Here is a 22797-nt window from a genome sequence, read left to right as displayed (position 1 = left end):
AGATGTAACAGTGCGCCACATAAAACACTGAGACGCAGCGATAGCGGCATGCCTGTCCTTGCCTTCACCTTATACATCACGGTGCGCACTTACAATGTTACACAAAGCCACTTTGCAACTCTAACTGAATGGCCGCAGGCAGCAAATGTCATAATTATTCACATTGATTTTCCGTTATGATGGCTAATCACTGTATATTATAGTACAAATATAACATTACTCAAGTAGAAAATCAATATGCATTTGATATGCAATCCATTCATTTTTCAGAGGATGAAATCCTCTGATGCAGTTAAACCAGGAGTTCTGTAGTCTTCTCAAGGGAAAGGAGAAGCTCAAGCACAGCTGATGACCCAGATAAAAAAAAAAACACTCTTGCTCAACATGGTGTGCAATGAGCAACCAACGACTCAGTCAGCAAATTGCTGGTCAGTCCTATGAATAACACAGAATGTGGGAGTCCAGGAGAGTTAATTTGATTTAGAGGAATAAAAACTGGTTTGATGCAGGACTGGTTTTTATATTAATCCAGATCAATTTCACAGCTTGAGACAAATCAGGAAACAAAACCTTAAAAAAAAAAAAAAAAAGTGGGACAGAATCTATGTTGTGATGCTTGCAAACATTCTGCAATTCATCGTGTGGAATTAACAAACGTATTCATGTGAGGTGAAAAGAATGACAGCAGCAGGTGCTCGGCTCAGAGCCTGAATGAAGAAGTGGGGGTGCTGCTGGCATTTGAGGGCAAGAGCTTGTATAAATGTTTGAACAGTCTCTGCAACCTGGCAGTGCTTTTTGAGACGGTCCGGAAATTCCTTTAAGAAACACAGAACACAGACAGCAGTGACATTCAGCTATAACAGGTTTTTACTTGGCTACAATCGGTCCGACTCAAGGACCACATCTCATGAGTGGGGGGGGGGGGGGTGACACGGAGGAAGGCTGCTGCTGGAGCAGCTGGTGAATGAGTAAAAGCTGAAGTTTCTGAGGAATGACATATCCTGCAACAAAGTCGAGAGCGAGGGTTTTTTTTCTGCCAGCAGATGACGAGTCTGACAGACAGCGAGAAGAAGTCATAGATTCAAGGGCAGAAGGAAATATTTAACTGCCTGTATTCTCTTGCAAAAGGAGTTTGGATTATTTTTTCAAATCTAAAGAAAACAAGTTGTTTAGCAGTTATGTTGCACAAGTTTTGCACAAGTAAATGTTCCAATGTGGGATTTTTATTCAGTTAAATGTTAAAAATCAAATCTAGTTCATGAAAAAAGTATAAATCCAATGAATTACTTATTATTCCATTATGAATCCTTATATTAAAGGAATAAGTAATAAACCTGGCCACTCCTGTAGAAAAACGCCCGGTTACACCGCTGTCAATGACGTGAAATAGCTGAGCCTGTTGTTTCCACAGCTTGCAGTATACTTAAAAGACAATGTTCAAAAATAACACCGCTCAAGGACAAAGTTGCAATGCATCACACAATACAGTAGGCTACAGTATCTCTCTAGTTTCAGCCACTTAGCACATACTGCAGCAGTGTGAAGCTTATATGCACTGTAGGACCGGGACCACTTATTGTAAAAATGATCTAAACACCTTACCTTACAGTAGAGCTCTGAGGGGGGAATCGAGTTTATCATATTTGCATTTCATTTTACTACTTGTTATTTTCCTAGCTGGGGAGAATATGTAAAAGGTCAAACAGTGTTTCTTGTCACTTTAATGCATCGCTAACATACCACTGTAGTTAAATACTAGGCAAAACCGAAACCTTAATTTAAATGTACGCAGTTCTAGCTTACTGGGCCAGTAAGAACAGGTCTTCGAAGAACACGCTTCTGCACTTGAGAAAAGCTTAATGCCTGCTGGGACTCCAGGTTATCCTGATGCATTACTCTCTCCTTAAGGGGCTTTGGGCTCATTGTGCTTGCATACTACCTTTCCCATAATTAATTGTAATTTCATCGAGGAGTTCGAAGCATGGCATTCCCTGTGGAGGTGATGGGGTGGTGGGGAGGTGGAGGCAGCTGCAGGAAAGGCACAGTGGTAGGGCTGTGTGAGGGGAGCAGCTGTTGTAGCCATGGATCACAGCTCATCTGCAGACAGCTGACAGAGGCATCTCAAGGACTTTTATCACTAGCATGTTACAGAAATAACTGTAAGGCACTCATAGGAGTTATGACAAGACAAGAGTACTTGATTAAAGCTAGCAATTGATGGTCCTATTTAAATTGCTGAAGCTACTTGATGAGTAGCATTAAACCTTGCTTGAAATATTTCATTTTATTTCATTTGTGATGTTTGCTGTTTCATTTTGTGGTTGTAAATATGCTTCCAGAATAAGCACATAACAGTGAATGATGTTGCAACTTTATGTGGTTTAACAATTATAAAAATCACACCGATCCCAAACTAGTTCATACTCCACCTACCTCTGACTATTATCTTCGTCTTCTTCTTTCAGCTTTTCCCTTTAGGGGACAGCACAATGGATCATCTGCCTCCATCTCACCCTATCACCTCTGTCCCACCAACCCTCTGCATGTCTCCTTTACTACATCCATGACTTGTCTCTGTGGTTGTCCTTTTCTCCTCTTGCCTGGCAGTTTCACATTCAGCATCCTTTCCTAATAATGCCACCATCCCTCCTCTGCACATGTCCAAACCATCTCAGCCTCTCTTCTTTGGCTTTGTTTCCAAACTGCTTAACCTGAGCAATCTTACATACCAGACTATATAATATATATATGAAAGCCTATTAATGACTTCTTCATGTTCCAAATGCATATCATAAGGCATTACTCATATACTGTGCATGCAAATGAAAAATGATCAGACTTTTCTCTTTTATATTAGTAGTGTCTTTCCACAAATGGTTTGGGTGAAATTCCGGGGTATATTTGCCAAATGTCTAACATATTTTATTATTATCATCATCATCATCATCATTCTTATTATCCTGTCATCTACAATCTAGTAAACAATCCTCACATTCTTTTTTCACCCCAAAGTGAGCCCTGATGCTTCCCCTAATTCATTGTGTTTGATTTCATACGGTAGTCAGATGTACTTTATCTCAGTTTTAGACAGGTCTGTTGCTAGCAGAGGATCACACTAAGCACAATGAAAGCCCAGATGCTGCAGATCAAGGACAAGAATGCTAGCCATCAACTTCATCCAAGACAATGGAGCTGAAGTTCATCTGGAACTGATTATATTGTTGTTTGTTTGTCATAGAGTACTTGACAAATAAAATATCTGAAGATGAGAAACAAAAATATTTCTGCTTAATATTTCATTTAAGAGAGCCACACTCATGGACACATTTCTTACCAACCGCAACTGTCACAAATCAATCTAAATCTGTTGAAAAGCACTGTAGGGGTAGGCTAAACACTGCTAAATTATGCAACGCAGTTCAACACCACCACAAGCGACACCCTCCAAGATGATCTTACAGTTGAAAAAAAATTGCCTCTCACTGGCAGGATTCCTGCAATAAATCCTTACTTTATGAGTTTTACAATCTTCAGTTTGTGTTGCAGAGAGACTGCAGTGATTTTACCAAGGTATTCTCATCAAAAACACAAAACAAAACAAAAAACCCCACCAGTTACTGAGTGTGTTTAACATACATATCATAAACAGAGAAGCTATTTTTTGGAATATGCACCTCTTCCACACCAAAAACCATGCAGAAACATTTCTGACTGTACACCAACTTAAGGATGAAATACTTTTCCACACTGCTCTATGAACTGAAAACGGTTCAGTGGATGCTCATTTCTTCCCTCTTTCATTATCAAATAATGCTGAGGAAATGACAATGAGGCCGTTATCACTATGAGGGGTATCGGTGCGATGATCGCCCAGAGAAGGAGCAATTAATTTCGCCCTCCGTGTGGATCACCTCCTACTCCGTACATAATGTATGGGTGCGATGACCTTTATATATCCGTGTGTGCATTAAAAGAGACGGAGACAAACAGAGGCAGACAGAAAATCCACACTAAACTGCCCTCTTGTTTGCAAGCGAATATCACTAGGTCTAATCATGAGTATTTATAACTCTGCTGAATACCATTTTGCGCAGACAGACACAGACAGAGATGCAGATAAACAGAAAGAGACAGAGAGTGATGACCGGGGAAGGGGCGGGAGAGGAGGAATGAGTTCATGACAGATGGGCCTGGGTAACTTCCAACCTCCAAAGCTCCTGCAGTATGACAACGATTACACACGAGCCTTAAAAATAAATAAATAAATAAATAAAAGTCCTGTGTCCTTTCTGGAGTGCACATATTTATCATTTAAGAGACAACCTAGAGTAAATCTCACATGAAATGTGCAAATATCACCCACATGATCGAAAGACCCTACACCGGTAATGTAGACCAACATCTGCGAACATCTTCGGTGACCTAGCGCTCGGAGAGCGATAAACAAAATGAATCGTTCTGCCTTTGCAGGAGGTGCTAATCTGTCAGTGAAGCCTCTGCTGTTTAACTGCTGTGGCACGAGCTGCCCCGCAGGGGTGAGGCACGGAGAGTCTCTCGCTGTGGTGGTGAGAATTGCGAATGTGAGAGCCAATTAAAGTCAAAGCAGACATAGAGACACAGAGGACTCCTCCATTTTTCACCACACAATAGCTCACACATTTTTTGTCTAATGAGTTTCAGCTTCCAAAAAGCCTCCAAAGAGATCCTCTGACATCTTTAATTTTTATTTGGCCTTTTTTTTCCTGCCAGAAATTCGCACAGTAGGCAAAAATATAATCATGTATTCTTCGGTTTCCCAAAACTGGTTAGTTAGCTTTGTTACTTTGCTCCTTCCTGAAAACAAAGGGCAGAGTTGGCAGAAAAACATGAAGCTGGTTTTTGTCGCTTTCCTTTAATTAAGGTTCCAGTTTTATTGCTTTTTGAAAACACGTATTCATGATGCTGGACAGACTCTCTTTGTACACAAACTCAGACAAAATAACGTCCAATTTAATGTAGAGAAAAAGATTTTAAAAATACAACAAAGAATTAGAGTTTGCTACAGAGGACAGGAAGGAGAAGTGAATGCGCTCAAGTTACACTGAATCCACATTCAAACAGATGCATGAGATGAGGTGCCTGCTGAGCAAAATTCAGGCGAGATGCGCAACTAATTCTTCTTGAAGTGGTATGAAAAGCAGTATTTGACAATTTTCCTTTGGCATTTCCTCTTCCCCAACAGCACGGTCATGCTTTTTATGTTAAAATTGTATTTACTTAGGAGCTGAGTGTTATCTAGAGCATCTATTGGTTCACATACTCCAGCGTCCTTCTGCGGTCTCTTTGCACAAAGAGTTTCCCAGATATTGTTTTGTATCGAGAATTGTTGTGAAACTAAAAGCTTAGACTGACTGTGACATACAGAATTGACTGGGTTTTTCACAGTTATTGCTTTATCCACAGTGCAGACAATATCTGACTGTGACAGAGAGGAGACAAGCTAAGGGAGAAAATTACATCTACAGAGATAAAAGATAAACTATAATTTGCTGTCAGTTGCCTCCGGATTGCCAAAGGTCTCTCACCCGGTCGGCTTTCAGCAGCGTGATGGAGGTGTCAGTTTGTTGCCTGTGCCAGACAGGCTCCATTGTCCAAAAATCACAAGCCGGTCTGGGCTCAAATCCCAAAACGACAAACTTTTGTCCGCAACCACCTGCGAGTCTTTAATTGCACTTCTTTGTTTTTCCATTTGAAATGCATTTGAAGCTCATGCCAAGCCCATGTATTTATAAAACTTTTAAAAAGACTTTGAAGAGTAATCATGTCAGATCTGGCAACCTGCGATCTCTATGGAAAAATATATATTTTGAAACGGTCTGGAGAGTGGTTGCTGGAGGTTGTTGGCTGCTGCTGGATGAAATTGGTTGCACGGTCACCTGTAGTTTGCATGGAAGTCACATATTTGTTTTCAAACACTTGTAATTTACTCTCTGAGCGGCATTTGAATTATGAAAATTGTGACATACACCGACAACAGAGAATTTTTGCCTTTAAAGTAAAAACTGTGCCATACTGCTACAACCAACACGCTTCAGATAAGATAAGATAAAACTTTATTAATCCCTCGGGTGGGTTCCTCTGGGAAATTCGGTTTCCAAAAAAGCACAGCACCGACAGAAGTTACAGAGTTACAGAATATTATATATACACACACATATATAAATAAAGAGACATATATAAATAAAATATACAAAGGGGATAAATAGAATAAATAGGAATAAAAAATAAAAATAAAAATACAAGTGAAATTGCACATTTGGCACAAGTTTTACTTTGAAGGCAAACATGCTTTGGGTGCCTAGAAAAGCGCTATATAAATCCAATCCATTATTATTATTATGCTCTTGTTTCTGGTTTGTGTTGCACTTTTCATAGGTTCACTATGACTTGGTGAATGGTTTGCAAGTGTTTGCAGACAAGCTGGGGTCTTCCAAGCAAATTAATGGTAACCAGTGTAATCTGCTTACAACCAAAGGAATTGTATACGTCTTTGTGACCAAATGCTACAACTGTTCGTCAACCAATCGAGGAATCCACTTTTTTTTTTCCTAAGACCAGTGGTTCTCAGGTGGTCTACAACCAGTCTCTAGCTGTGTGTAGAGCTGGGCGATATGAGATTTTTTCATATCACGATATGTTTTTTTCATTTCAGGCGATAACGATATCTATCACGATATAAGCCAAATAACTATATTTGTAAGATTTAAATGTGCCGTTGCTCACAAGTAAAATGTGAAATAATCAGCAGCTTGTTTTTATTTAAATATTTATTTCCCATAATAAGTTCAACAGGGTAGATGTACTTAAGGAACATGAGACTTTTTCAGATAAATAAAGGCAAATATTGCAAACTACACAAAAGGCAGCCGCTAAAGCGTTTAAGTTTCAAAATAGGACAAACGAAACAGACTACTAAATTGTCAATTCCACTTAGAAACAAAATATTAATTCTAAAAATAAATCTTAGTTTGTTTTACAGAAGAACAGACAAAACTGACTAACTTTTGTCAATATCAAATAAACTGAGAACTAAAAGGAAATTCTCAATCTCTCCTTGTTGTATAGCTGAGCTTTTCAAACAGTTTTAACAGTTACTTTAGTCTGACAAAAGCCGAATGACGAATTAGCGCTTCCAGTCAGAGACTGAGGCTACGTCCACACGTACACGGGTGTTTTTGAAAACGGAGATTTTCCGTTTTCGTTTTAAAAAATAATCCCGTCCACACATAAAGGCAGAAATGAAGGAAAACGCTGCTATGAACATGCCAAAGCAGCAGGTGGCGCTAGATTCCTAACCGTGCCTAAATGTTGGCCAATCAGAAGTCTAGAAGCCTCGGTGGGAAAAAAGTAAACAAAGCTGGGGCATAGAAGCAGAACCGAGTCGTAAGTGTGGAGGGACAGTAACTGTGTGTATATGTAAGCATTTAAACACTGCAGAGAGTACAATTAACAGTAACAGTATTGTAGAAATTCATTTCACCGAAACAATAACGTGGCGCAGTGTGACGCATGCACCAGTTTATTGTATTTCCAGACTTGCTTTCGGCACAATTTACAGTGCACGCTACTCTGTTTTTGTCAGACTTGAAATAGCCGAAATACCTTCACACTACGGAACTTCTATGGCTCTTCCGTTTGACAATCTCTCCGGCATTGGAACCATCATCTGTTTTCTCTTCGGTCACGCTCGGTTGATTTTTCTAGTCGGCACACATTTCCTCCATTACGAGCTGGCTCCATTACCCGCTGGCTGCTTCCCAAACAAACACACGTGTGGCTTGGCACTTGTGCTGTACGTAACAAGTCACGCGACGTGACGCTGCGGCTGTGATTGGTTCGGCTCTGCGCTACTTAATTTGGATTGGCTGACCTTTTTTTTTTTCTTTTTTTTTTTTGAGGACAAGAGCGGCGAGGTCTATCGCGATAGCTTAATTTCTCTATCAGTAAAAGTTATATCGCGATACATATCGTTATCGTTCTATCGCCCAGCTCTAGCTGTGTGTGACTTAAATAAGCAGGAATTGTGATTATGACTTTTGCCACTGTACAGCCTTACTGGGGCTTACTGGTTGCATGGATTAATCAATGTTTTTTGAGCTTCTAGTGCTGCCAGAGGTCTGAACAACAAAGCAGGATTTGAGCTTATCTAAGTAACTTCAGGCTTAACGCTTGGTTTTCTTTACTGTGAAGGTGATTCCTTTCTTACCAGGGTACATCACCATGATAACATATCATGCAAATACAATTTGCTCTGGAGCAGGCTAGACTCCAGATTTAAGATCAACAAGAATGAAATCACCACCTACTGACCAATCAATGCTCTGGAAAACAGCCTTAGCATTCTGGGAATACCTTAAACAATCTGTACGCAGATGGTATGAGGATTTAATGTTTTTGAATATTTTCCAATGTCTTTGCATGTCCCTGCACCTATATTGCACATAGACTAAGCCTACATTTGAACTGAATTTAGTTTTTCTTTTATCTTTACACTCACAGAGGCTGCAGCAGAAAGAATAAAAACTAAAACTATCCTTTAAACATGAATTTAATAAAACCTTAATCATAACCAATACCTCAATAGTAGCTCTTTTTCAGTCTTACTGACCAAAGCACTTAAAACGCACACTTTAAATACTATATTATCCACACTGCTCTTCCACTCATACACGCACTCCTGCTTGTGCTTTGACTGCAGCAGCAGCAGCTGCTGTATAATTTTAACTTCCTTTGGAAAACCAGCCGCATTACTGCCTTACATATATCCATGTTTGTGATTGGTCAGAGGATGACAATGCCATCCCTTGCATGTGAATGCACAGAAGAAACTCTAGGTTAACTTAATGAGTTGATAACCAGCTTCGCGTGACTGCGTATGCTGATGACATTAGTAAGGGACGTAAATCTAGATAACGAGAAGATACCCTAGGTGTAGGGCTGCCACGATTAGTCGACTAGTCACGATTACGTCGACTATCAAAATCGTCGACGACTGATTTAATAGTCGACGTGTCGTTTGAAGCTTTGTAAGCTCACAAAAGACGCAGGAATAAGTAGTAGGATTTAAGAGTGTAATAACGGACTGAAACAGAAGATGGCAGCACTGCATGTATAAGGATGCCAGCTGCCATTAAACCCCGAAGAAGAAGAAGCTGTGTCCCAGAATTCATAGCGCAGCCCAGCTCAGTTTACAACAATGGCGGCAGCTAGTTCGTTTTAATATTACTCTTATTATTCTTTCTGGGTCACAAAATAAACGTTTAACATATTTTCAGGCGAGAATGTAGCTGTGTAAACCTCAAATATCTGCTCAGTTTATCAAGACACCACATATTTTCAAAAGCGCTCCGACGTTTTCGTTTTCTGTTACCCACTAGCTCGATAGCTAGCCGGGGGCAAGGCTCACTAGAGCCGCTGAGAACACCGGACTCCCTGCAAATCGTTTTCAAAACCACCAGGTTAAATATATATAAGTCACTTAGATAACTTCAAAATGTTATTGTTTGTCTTTTTTTAGTGTTTTATTTGTTCCTGAGTAAATTGGTTTGGCTGAGATTAAAGTTATAGTTTTTACACAGCTGAATAAACATCAAGAAGACAGCTGATTATCAGAAGTGTGAGATGCTCGAGAATACACTCCGGTGTCCCGTCATATTTTAGATAGCAAGGAGTTTATTAAACTTCACCGAAACAATCTGCAAATTTCATTAAAATTTAATAAACTATGATCTTGTCTTTATTTTTAGTTAGCACAGACCTTAAACACTTAAAGCTGTAAGCTAATGATAGTTATATAAGAGCAGATGCTGCTGGTGCAATAAGCTGTACGTTTTACGTCCAATGGATGCATGATCTGATTAGTCGACTAATCGCAAACATAATCGGTGACTAGTCGACTATCAAAATAATCGTTTGTGGCAGCCCTACCTAGGTGTGTTGAATTTTCTTCTTTGCGCACAAAAAATGTGGAGGACTCTCACTGGTATTTTCTTTTAAAATTCACTTCTGTAATATTACAAATGAGTAGCGCTGATTCATCAATAATTTTTTTGTTAGACCCAGAATAATGAGAACTTCTGTCAGTCTCTCGAGTGATGAGCAAAGTCGGTTCTAAGAAAAGAAACTTTCGGGAAACCAAAGTTCAAACCGTCTTTTCATCCTCTAAGTAACGACGCGTCTAAATGACACATCCCTGTCCCTTGTCAAGCTACACTGTCAAACCTCGTCTTTACAGGGAAGTTCTGTGCTTGAATGCCTGCAACTGGTATTTCACCCATTCATTACCAAAAATCTAATTACAGGCTGCCACATGGTACTCATTTAAACATTTGAGTCTGCATAATTACTTTAGTCAGAGATGAAATAGGACAGAAGAGTCTGAGGCCACAAACAAGCCTCTCATGCACTCTTCCTCCTGGCAGAATCTAGTAAAATCTCACCCTAAATGGAAACTACTAAAAATAACTTTAACTCATTATATGTGGCCTCTGTATATTTCTCACCTTTGTATTTATACTGTTCACTTCACATTTATACTCTTATCTTCAGCCAAAATAGTACAGAATCTCTCAGTTTGTGGGTTTTTTGGGGGGTCCAGGTGCTTCATTATCCATTTCCTGTTAAAGCCACGCAGATTTATAATAAAATAAGTATTCATCTCATTAATCACCATCTTAGAACATTTCACAAGCCCAGATGTCACAATTTTGAAAAAGGCATGGTCGACCCCAATTAGTCGCTTTGGCTCTTATCACACTTTATCTGGAGCAAAGTGAATCCAGCCGTCACAACTACACAAAGTTCAGTCTCTCTGTGTTACAACAGTTCGTCCGAGGCAGGAAGAAGAATGAGGGCAGAGAAAATGAAAGAGTTTTTCTGTATTCCAGAGTGGAAACTGCTTCTCTGATTGAACACATGTCAAGTTCACTGCCGCAGAGGCTCTGGTGTGTCAAAAAACCCTCTTTTTCCTCAAAGAAGCAACATCTAAAGTAAAGCTGTGTAACATACACCAAAGCACAGGGAGTTCCAAATCCCGATTTTCTCTATGTATGCTGAATATATTATAGGACAAAAAAAAAAGAAGCATTTTGTGGATTATGCTTTCTTTCTTACTGAAGTTAAACTGACTTATAAGACCGACACCATTAATGTCAGCGGATTAAACATGAAGCAACAAATGCGGCTGAATGAGTTAATTAATGCTGGGAGCTAGCTTATTTTATTTTATTTTTACATTTAGACAAGTCTGGCACCGACTGGTGAAAAGTTCGGCTGCTGACGTGAATGACTGATTGTGTCTAGGAGGTGGGGTCTTTATGCTAACCTTAAGGAGAGATGTCTGACAACCTTAAAAATTACTTTCCTTATTAAATTATAGCATTCCATTTGGTATTCCTTTTCCATAGCCTTGCATCTTTTAAGACTTTGTGGTTATGTATATATAACCGAATGCAATTATTCACAGTTGGCTTCAACTTTGTTACTTTTTAATTAGTTTGTCTCAACACAGATACAGCAGACCTACTTTTATCCTGTTAACAAGTAGAGAAAGTAGGTGAAGAAGGGGAGATGATATTGCTTGAACTTCCTTTCAGTTAATTTGTCCAATAAACGTAAACCCAAACTGATGCCAATTGTAGCAGGTTTGTAGTTGTTACATTGATATTTAAAATCATGGAGTATGGTCTGGTAGTAATCGACCCCACTGCCAATAAACACCTGACAGGCAATAATTTCATTGTACTGGAAAACATGACAATAAAACTTGAAACTATAAAAATAAACTATCTTATGTAATTAAGTGAGCTTATACATCATTTGTTTATTTTTATTAACCTTTTTTGTTCCAGAGAAGCAAAGACCTGTATTATTTACAATAAAAAAATAACTGAACAGTTCTTTAACTCATTCACTGCCATTGACGTCTATAGCCGTCAATTGCAGTGAATGAGTCAATGGGTTTAACTCATTCACTGCCAATGGCTGGCAGTGAATGAGTTAATATTAGGCTTTTGCAATGCTAACGTCAAACAACAGATAGATATCTTTATAAACCCAAGCAGAATACCATCCAATTCTCTGTTAAGCTTACAGAAGTCAACAACACCGTTGTGAGCTGACACCACACAAACACATTATGTTTACATTATTATCAGCGCAGCTCCTGCATCATTCATAGTAACAAATGCAAGCAGTAATTATAATTGCTGCACCAATCCAAGTTTTTCCATTTCCAAACCAACACAGACGCTTTGATTACTACTGATATCGAGCACAAATCTGATAACAGTATTCAACTAATACACTTGAAATCCATCCTTTAAGTTTAAGTAATACAAAATATTACACATTTTTGACAAATTTACTTAATATGCCTAATTTTTTGGACTAATTCTCTCAAATTCTTAAATCAAGGAGAGTCCATAGGTTTATGCTTACTATTGTTTTTTGCAGATGCAGGTTTCTCCTTTTTCTGCACCTTCTCTCTCACACAAACACGGTAAGAGATTGCACTGACTAATAAACCTTTATGTTACTCTTAGCGCAAGAGAGAGAGAGAGAGAAGCTAAAGCATCATCTCGTTGAAGTCCTTCAATCACTGAATAACTCCCCAGTTGCTGCGTCTTTGCCATTAGCTTCCTTCATGCTACATTAGCTGTCCTGCTAGCTGCTGCTGTCATGCGGCAAAGTAAACACAGAACAATAAACCACCCGCTTCAATTTCCCAAACCGCCCATCCTCAATTCCTCTTCTCGCTTTAGCGCCTCCCACCAGAGATGCAAGTGGAGGAGGCGTGGTAGAGACACAAGGAGAGAGGGGTCGAGGCAACATGCACTTAACTAAATAACATATCCTCTCCTTGGAGCAGTCACTTTAGAACAACCCAAGTGCATCATAAATAACTTTGTTATAGCTGCAACTACAGCTGTATTTTATGATCTCAGATTTAACTGTACTAATATCATGTTTTATACTTAGGAAGACTTTTCATTATACAACACAATATGGCATAATCAGATAAAACATTATCATTTAAAAAAAAATTATAATGATCACAGAAACAGTTAAGGGCAAAAAAATGTATCATCCTAAATAATTGGAATAGTTATTTGATGAGTCCTTCTCCTGCCGTGGTTTGCCATGTGTGCCGCGCCTCGTTATGCCCTTTAGGGAACATAGCATTCTGAGATTGATTTCTGAGCTACAGGCTGGAGAACTGAGAAAACAATCAGGCACAAATAAATTAAATGGAAAAAAAAAAAATAGAACTGAATTGAACAGATCAGCACGTTGTCAGCATCAGGCCAATATCCTGTACAAATATCCAATGGGTGCATTCCCAGTAAAAATTATCAATACTGATCAAAATGAGCAAAAATGTTGTGACAATATTTTTTAAGCTGCATAGTGACTAAGTCACAGAGAGAGATCAATATCATCGACTTAAGCTGAGGGATCTCCATGTGGCGATGGACAGCTGTCAGCAGAGGATCTGCAGATCATCTGTTATTCCTTTGACCAAAAGTTGCTCTTACATTATCACGTGCTACATGCGTTTAAAGTTCTGCCATAATCAGATATTTTTTTTAAATCTTTTTCACTGCAAAATTAGAATTTATCATGCACTAACAAAAATCTATGCAGGCGTCCTGGTTTGTGGCAAACATAGATAAAACAAAATCATTACTGCAGTAGTAATCACACCTCTGCTTCTTTAACATCTACCTTAAAGAAGGCCATTCTTTAACCCTCATTTAGTTTTCATTGATGCCTGCAAGCCCCTGCTGCATCATTTGATTGTGACCTTTGGCTATTTTATAAATGTAGTGTTACATCCACCAACACGATTTGAAAGATTTCTCCCTCTCAGTCTGCCCTCGCAAAGTTGCGGACAGCCATCCACTCTGAACAGACTACAAATGGAAGTATGCCTCCAAATATTTGCTTGACGACTGAGTCTTATTGTGAGGTCTCTGCCAGTTCTCTCTCCCAGCATCAACACCACTCTTTGCCAGGGCTGCAATATCAACAATTGGGCTAAAGCCATAAATAGGACTAGTTTGTAAGCCTCAATAATCACATAGAAAAATAGCCTATGTCTGGCTGGAACTCAAAAGTGATTTAAATCCACTGAGCACTGTCTTTGCTCCATGAATATAACCAATTTCAGCACATTTCTCTTTGACAGTGTTGGCATAAATATATTACGCCACTGACAATTCATTTTAAGACATAGAAGCTGTTTATGTCAAAACAGCTGCAGCTTTGAGTTAAACCCTGGAAATTATTGGCACTGTCAGACTGTAAATTAGGGATGTTCTTTGTTCTTAAACAGAGACTGGTGCTGTCTTTTTGTGATGCACTATGCTAAAGTTACAAGAAGTATATTATTTTTCAACTGATAAATTTCACACCAGCAGAATAGCTTAACATTGCAACGAACCAGGGACAGATGCACTTACATAACACAGGCACCAGCTACCAACCGTTTTTACTATTATATCATTAATTATCAATTAAGTGTTTAATCAAAGACATGTCTGAACTGAAGGTCAACAGTTAAAACACAACCCCAGCAATAAAGGGCTATACATACAAACAGCTAAACCTAATGTCAAGGCAGGTCCTCACGAAGTCATACATGCTCAAACCTGACTCCCCCCCTATGAATACTTTCCAGACAGAACAGTCAGCAGATAACACAGCAAAATTTAGCACACAAATAGTAAAATCCTGCCCTCTCAACATATAACTCCTCCTGTTATCTTGCCATAGCAGTGGCTTGCCGTGTCCTCCCGAGAGCTCTTTCTCTCCCCCTTCCCGTGCAGGCTGGCGTAGACCATAACAGATTGACTCAGCCTGACAACAGCTGCCAGAAGCCCGCAAGCCTCATCCTCCAGACACTGATGGATTGTGGGAGGGGAGCCAGGGTGATTAGCCCCTTGACAAGGCTAAATTATTGCAGTGTACCACCCCAAAAGAGACTGCACCTGAGCGTCAATGTAGAGCTTTCACACTACTTTAAGTCATGCTGTTAATGACTACTCAGCCTCACAATGGGCTGAACTCTAAAGCTACACTGATCAAAAAAAGGAAAAATCTTACCACGTGTATTAAAAAGTGAAGGAAATGTCTTCCAGACTGACAATCAACTTTTGCAATAAAGCAGTTATTTTCAACTGCTTCAGTCACGAGTGGCTCTTACAGTACCTTAAGGGTAACAATGAAATGACTAAGGTCCACTAGGTGTGCACAAAACTGTTTTTCCCATTTAAAACACGTTGCTTATTGCTCCGTCAAGCTAAAGTACAATATAGCAAGGCAACCTCCAAGCAACTTGGACAACGGATTCGCACAATGAAATTTTTCACATTTGCCAACCAACTGACAATAGTTGCAGCAACCAAACGCTCACTGAAACTAGGAATTTTGGGGACTTGTGATCCACAGTTTGCCCTGGCAGCTTCATTTAATCCCTGAAAGTGGTGACATCTCTCCCAGAGCTCCAGTTTGGTGACATCTCTGCATATCTTGTAGAGAATAACTTGGAGCAACAACAATCACTCTCAAACACTCTCGGTGAAGGTTTGCAAATAACTACCATTTAATTTCTAAACAGACAGACTGATTGCAACGTGTTGGCAATCAACTCATCAACACCACAACACTTTACAATAGAGGACTCAGATCGCTAGTTGCCAACTGGCAAGGTGAATTTGCAGGTAATTCGCAATCTTGCAGCAACTTTGTAAACATGTGTGGCAGAATTTCATCATTTCTGTTTCAAATCTATGAGGATCTGCCTGAACTCTAAAGGCAAGTAGTTCGTGTGAATTTCTGTGTATGCAGATAGGAACCATTTTCAAATTATCATCGTATTACCACAAAGAGATTGCATGTAATTGCAAACCTGACCCATTCAATTATGCACGCTTATAAATCACTTCATAATCCTTACCCAGTGCGCCACAGTCTAGCAACTTACAATCGTCACCTCGACTTCGCCTCAAAATTTATATTCAGTAGATAGATAGACAGAGACATAGACAGAAACAGATGGGAAACTATTCTCTCCACAAATGAAAAAGAGGTTTTCACTATTGTTTGTGCATTAGGTGTCTTGAAGTTTAGCTTAGCCTTCGGGTTATAGTCTCCCTCTCTGTCAAAATAAATAAATAAATAAATAAAATAAATAAATAAAAATCCTCTGTACATTTCCTAGTTGCAGATTATATCTGACTTTATACAAAACTTGTGCAGTTTTACATTTTTTGAAATCCATGACCTTCACAATTTTTTACCTGAAAACAAAATATCGTGTGGTCTCTAAATCCTACATCATTAATGATCCTAATTGGGGATTTTATAAGTTTATATAAATGTTTGAAATAACGATTTTTATGGAGCAGGGCGATAAAATACTTAAATCAATTATCATACAAAACTCTCCTAATTCGTGTCTTGAAACATGGTCAATATAACGTCAACAGAACTCATTCCATCCATGTTTGGACAGACAACATGAAAAGAAAATGACAATCAGTATAACACAGATCTAAACAAATTTAAATAATATTTTAAACATTTATATTTGTTCAAATTCAATTATAACTCGTTTCTATAAAACTATTTCCAATTTCCAAAAGCTGCTACGAATCCTCTCCAACACACCGACTCAGTTTAATCTCCATCCTGAAGCCTCATAGTCGCTCTAAGGACGGGAACTGACTGCAAGTAGTCACAGCCTTACCCTACCCGTCTTCAAAACAACCATTTAAAAGGCAAAAGGATCACAAGTTTATTGTGCTTTATTTGTTGCAGTAATTTTAATCATGTCAAAGTCCCAAACTACTGTTTTCCCTAGTGTGACTGTAGTATTATTGGAGATGAGTGAGCCGAGAAATCCTACTGCTTGCAGGCAGTGCATGAAGAGCTGCTGTTTGCTAAGTAAAAGCAGGACTGTCATTCTGCTCTTTTCTCATTTTCTGAGCCGCTGCATCTGTTTTTGTCAGAAGCTTCACTCAAAACATTTACTTCTGTCTTCTAGTGCAAAGAAACCATTCTTCTGTGTTTCAATAAACAAATGGAACAAGCTGTCCATGGTTTATGTTGCCTAACTTTTCCTGCCGTTTAAAGAAGATTTAGAGGATGATGCAGAGTAGCAGAGCTCACTCCTCCATAGTGTGACCAGTCAGCTATTCAAGTAGCTCTAAACCTCTGCATTTTCTCTGACAAGAGCAGAATAGTTTGATAGAATCCAAGTCAAGAGGCACAAGCTCTATTTGATGATTCATCCAGGCCCTCATCACAAAATACAAGGCAATTAATGTCTTCAGTGTTTGAAAACCACAGCCGAACCCTCTCACTCTAGTGTGGTAAAAAACAAATCAGGACTGCCATAAAGAAGCACCTCCATCTCCTTCCACGGTATAATTATCATCACGAGCAATCAAGCCAAATTCTGACCACTTTTCTCTTCATCACAGTCAGTGAGAAAATAACAACTGGGCCATTTCACAGCAGATATTTAGATATTTTGGCCTGCGATAGCAATCAGAAAAGCACAGGTGTCAGAATCTCAGTGAGCTGGCAAGGACATACCTAGCAGTCTGAAGCTGAGAAACAGAGACACCTAAACAGAATTCAAGAATTATTCATGTGATTTAATTAGCTGTCTAACATGGGGGTGGTCTCAAGTGGCTGAGCTGAAGGCAAATGGATTCCTTTTTTTTTTTTTTTTACTGAAGATGTTTCACCTCTCATCCAATAAGCTTCTTCAGTTCTAACAGCTGATGGGGAGTATTGAACTTATAAAATAAGTCCAGCTGCCTACACAGGCGGCATCATAATAATAAACATCTGAACATTCATGAGCAAACCAAAACGAGTTACTCCTCACTGTCAGTGCAGCTCCCACCAGGAAGAGGATACTGTACCAAAATGAACTTCAGGCTTTTACAACAAACTTGGAGACAGGCCAGTGGAGAATGGGTTGGATGCTCATTCATACAGTGCTTTCTAGTCTTACTGACCACATATCAGTCTACAGTCATACAGCACTTTACTCTTTGTACTTAAGCCCTTCATCTACCTCACATCCTTGGCCAGTACAAAATTAATTTAACATCAATATCTTTGGATATGGATGGAAGCATGAGTATCTGGACAAAACCCATGCAGCCACAGGGAGAACCTGCAAACTCTATCGAGATCAGATGATTTGAGCCATGGGCCTCCTTGCTGTGAAATGACTGCAAACCAATGCAGCACCTTGCTGCCCAATTTGGGTGTCTGACCTCTTCCAGTGACAAAGCCGAGGCTGCTGCGCATCTAAGTACTAATAATTACAAACACTATGTCCCAAGTGAGTAACTACAGACTTATTTTAAAAAAATAACAAGTGTCACATTGTTAGTTTGGAAAATCCCATCAGCATCAGGGCCAGGAAACCTCACTCTGGTAGTGCAACCACTTTGCTGCTTTTAGAGCAACCAAACACACTGCACTGCTTTAAGGAAGGCCACATGTGCGTTTCCTGAGGTTGCTGGAGTTACCCTGCCTACATACGACTACCTATTTGCACACAGTGTATTGCACTCAGGTGTACTTTCATTAAAATGTGAAGTAATATAACATTAATGAATATTTTGCCCTGCCAGCAAACAGCTTCATTATGACTAGCTGACCAGCATTAGCATAAACACCGATAACGACTGTGGTTGTTCAGGTGCTTATCAATATTTCACTACTGACCAGTCTGGAACCTGGTTATACTGGTTCTCATACAGTAGGATTCTGCCAGATGCATTTGGTTTAAATCAAGCATATTCACTTCTAACCCAAACAGGATCCCATGCCAAAAAAAAAAACTGACTTCAAATCCAGAGCCTCATATTTTCATCTACAAGGTGACTCCCACCGTTCATAAGCAGCAAGTACTTCCCTGAAGCTCCTATATAACTATTAATCCTATAGCATATAATATACTGATGTAACACAGCTAATTTTTCACTTGAATGGCCACTAGACATGATCAAATTTAATAATGTGCACCTCAGGTATGTGTTTAACAAGCAAAGGATATTAGCAAGCATATTGTACCTTTTGGGAAATGCTAGTTTTAACACTGGTGTGTCTTGTGAAAGATGTTGATTGCTACTGTGTGTGACCACAAGAATAAGAAATCACCCAACCCCTCAAAAAATAAATAAAAACAACACGTGGCAGTGACACCTCCAAAAACTAGATAAATATCCTTATCCACAGAAGAACACACGCTGCCCTGTAATGCCCATATTCATCCACACTGTAGTCCAATCTAACCGTGTAAGTGTGGAAATTTCTAACCACACAAACAGCTGTTTGGTGAGATTTCAGCTTTTGGAGAGATCTTTATTGGCATTCTCTATGATAGATTTTGTGCTGCATCATCACAAAAACACATGTCTCTTTTGTTTATTATCATGATGCAAACACTTTAACAACCTGCTCTTGTTCATATCTCAGCACAGCAAGAAAAACATCAAGAGATGGAAGAATTCCTTCAAATAAAAACACTTCCTGTGATAACATCAGACACCGGCACTAACCGGATAGGAAGAAACTGCTGCCCAGTCTCAGACAGAACTCTAATAACACATGACAAATACAGACACGATTATCAATATTGGTTTTAAGATAGGGGAAAGTACATAAGCTCCAGGTGCAGTGTTCACAGAAGCCAATTTCCCTGCACTCTTCTTTCAGAATCAGAGTGTATTCAGCAGCTTTCACCAAGCGTCAAGTACAAATATGACATGTACTCAAACTCATTTGTCTTTTAAATATGATCTACTGACTTAAACGTAAAAGTAAACAAAAGGTATAATCTGATAATGCAATTCATTAAAGGCACAAATGAATTAACCTCACAGCTACAGCTCTACAACTCTGATACAGCAGCTATTAAGTGGAGACCTTGGGCAAAGACATGTGAGTGAAAACTGGTTCGCTGGTTATAGAAACATGCTTTAAAAGCACTGCCCCAGGCAGAAACCTAAGGCTTCCCAAAAACATGCCAAGCCTTGCCTTAATATCAGCTACAGGGCTTTATATTCCACATCGGCAAAGAGCTCACTCAGAGTGGGCTTACACTCACTGGCCACTTCGTTAGGTACAACCACTCATAAATGCAAATATCTAATTAGCTAATTACATGACAGCACCTCGTTGCATTCAGACATTTAGGCACGCTGAAGGTCAAACCAAGCATGTAAATAACTTCACTTTTTTTGCAATTCTCTGACTGGGAAAACATTACCTGGTCCTGGTCTCCATTTCTGCTGTGATTTTCAGGTGATAGAGACAAAATTTGGAGTAAACAACATGAAAGCTTGGATCTTTTCTGCCTTTTATCAATGGTTGATGCTGCTGGTTGTATAATGGAACACTGTCACACTCTGGTTGCCTTAGTACCAACAGATCATCGTTTACATGCCACAGTGTACCAGAGTATTGTTGCTCACAGTGTCCATCCCTGCCCTCCGGCAGGATAACAGTCTTCCTACATAGATCAAATCATCAAAGTGCTTAAACACAACAATGAATTTACTGTACTCAAATAACCCCCACATGTGCAGTCGACAAATCTGCAGTAACTGTGTGATGCTATTACTTCAATAAGGACCGAAATTACTCCCGAATGTTTTCCTCATCTTGTTAAATCCATGCCACAAAGAATTAATCGTTCAGAAAGCAAAGGCGGGTCCAACCTGGTACTAGAAAGGTGTAACAAAAGAAGATGCCACTGAGTGTAAGACAATACTCTGGAAAACTCCCTCACTGCTTTTAAAAAGTTTCATGCACTCAGTCTTAAACAATCACGTCCAGTTTTTTGTTTGAGCTCAGTTTAATTTTGTGGTTATCTGGCGAGTTTACGTAATTTTCGGTCTACCCTCGTTTATATAAACGAGATGATAGATGGCAACTGAGTAACGAATGCTGAGTTTAGTCAAAAAACACAAGGCAGCACATTAATTTTTCATATTTATTTCCTATCTTATTCATAGCCTTTTCCTTTTTTGTTTTCTTTAGGTCACGAGCAGTTGTCCAAGCATTTCACTACATATCGTACTGTGTATGACTGTGTACGTGACAAATAAAATTTGAATTTGAATTTACTCATATTATGGGAATCAATACTAGTTAATGGGGTGGAACAGCCAGGAGATAAAGTCACTGAAAATAATATCTAAAAAGGAGAAAAAAGCCAACTGATTAAGTGGTTAAGATGCAGTCCATGACTTAAAGCCATTTTTAAACTTTTCCAATCGTTGTGTTAAAACTAAAAAATGTCATTATAATTGACTGCCTATTATAAAAGCAAATTATTATTTATTATTGGTGTGTAAACGATGACCGGTGAGATGCTGAAACTGTCGTCAGTATATTAACATGAAACATGAATATGAATTATCACGACTGACAAGCAGCTCGACGTTGAACTGACAGCGACATTTGTGACAATCTACACGCCATAAAAGTGGCGCAGGTTTTGCAGGTGACAATAAAAAAAAAAAAACGGGGATTCAAATATTAAAGATCGAAATTTTTTCGGGGCAGCCCAGGTGAGTCATATTCAGACAACATTACAGCAAAGCCTCGAATACACCGGCTGTGTGCCGAGATCAAAGCAAAACATACTCACGACTAGCAGGGGCTACAGAAATCCACTCAACTACCTTTCGGGACTTTGAAAATTCACATCTAGGAACCAACGAGGACGGGAGGACATATTAAAGATGGCCAGGGGATTGCAGGGAACCACACAAGGGGCTACAAATCTCATCTCTCCAACTAGCTAGCGTGCTAGCCAGCAGTGGTCACAACAAAACGCATTTGCTCTGTACTACACTGGCAGACTGATGTTAGCTTCAGCGGCTACAACTCACCGGGATAGAGGAGTCCAAGATGTCCTAAAAAACTGAGTGAAAGGCGCCAGGAATATCTGACACACCGCAGAAATCTCCGTGTGCTGAATCTGCAGGTCTACAGTCTCAAGACAAGCCTGCGGTGTTGCAGCATTTTCATCTCGCACCGCTTCCAGCACCATTAAAAGCTGCACTGTTGGAACGACGGCTGGACAAACAGCGCCGACCGCACGCAGCAAAGCATTATGGGAAACTGTGTCGATGCTACGGTGCCGTCAAACGCTGGAAATGCAGTGAAACTGCGCCACCTGGTGCCGGCATTATGGACCATAAAAAACAGATGTCTTCTAACAGGTGAACGGTGAAGTGGCTTATAGTTGGCTATAGTTGGCCTATAGTTAATTAATTGTTCAACTGACGAGTTCATTAATTAGCAATTATTTGCCTTCATTCTTTTTCTTGTTTAATTTTTTTATTAAGCTATTTTATCACTGTTGTATGTGACTTTGTCCATTACCTATTGAGCCTTCAATGTGGGTCTATTTAGGTATCATAAAGTCAAATAAGGACTGTCAGCTGTGTACCAATCTGACTTCTGCACAACAGAACTGATGGTCCCAACCCCATTAAAAAGGCAAGAAATTCCACAAATGAACCCTGAGAACACTTCTGAACAAACTAGCAGGTGTAGAAGGCCCCTACTGGCCCATATCTATGGGACTGATTTTTCCTAATAACGCCCACTGAATAGAATGATAACATCCAAAGTGGGTGAAAAGGCCCACCTATGAAGTGAAAACCATTTTAGGTGACTACATCATGAAGCTCAATGAGAGAAGACCAAGGCAAC

The 22797-nt window shown here is 39.4% G+C and overlaps 1 protein-coding gene across 2 annotated transcripts in view; it reads right to left on the bottom strand.

The window, feature by feature from the left end:
- Nucleotides 1–22184, bottom strand: part of extl3 (exostosin-like glycosyltransferase 3) — a 40248-nt gene extending 18064 nt beyond the window's left edge. The window contains exon 1 of one of the 2 annotated variants that reach the window (XM_086264605.1): nucleotides 21969–22184. The gene's annotated coding sequence lies outside the window, so the exon portion shown is untranslated. Of the gene's footprint in view, nucleotides 1–21724; nucleotides 21823–21968 lie in introns of those variants that run through there. The other variant, XM_086264607.1, reaches the window with a different exon arrangement.
- Nucleotides 22185–22797: the final 613 nt, after the last annotated feature.

Source organism: Aulonocara sp. 'chitande type north' Nkhata Bay, linkage group LG15 (assembly GCF_057382095.1).
Source record: "Aulonocara sp. 'chitande type north' Nkhata Bay isolate Kocher_YH1m ecotype deep benthic linkage group LG15, A_spYH_male_GT1.1, whole genome shotgun sequence".
Taxonomy (NCBI): domain Eukaryota; kingdom Metazoa; phylum Chordata; class Actinopteri; order Cichliformes; family Cichlidae; genus Aulonocara; species Aulonocara sp. 'chitande type north' Nkhata Bay.
This window is presented reverse-complemented; position numbering and strand designations above follow the sequence as displayed.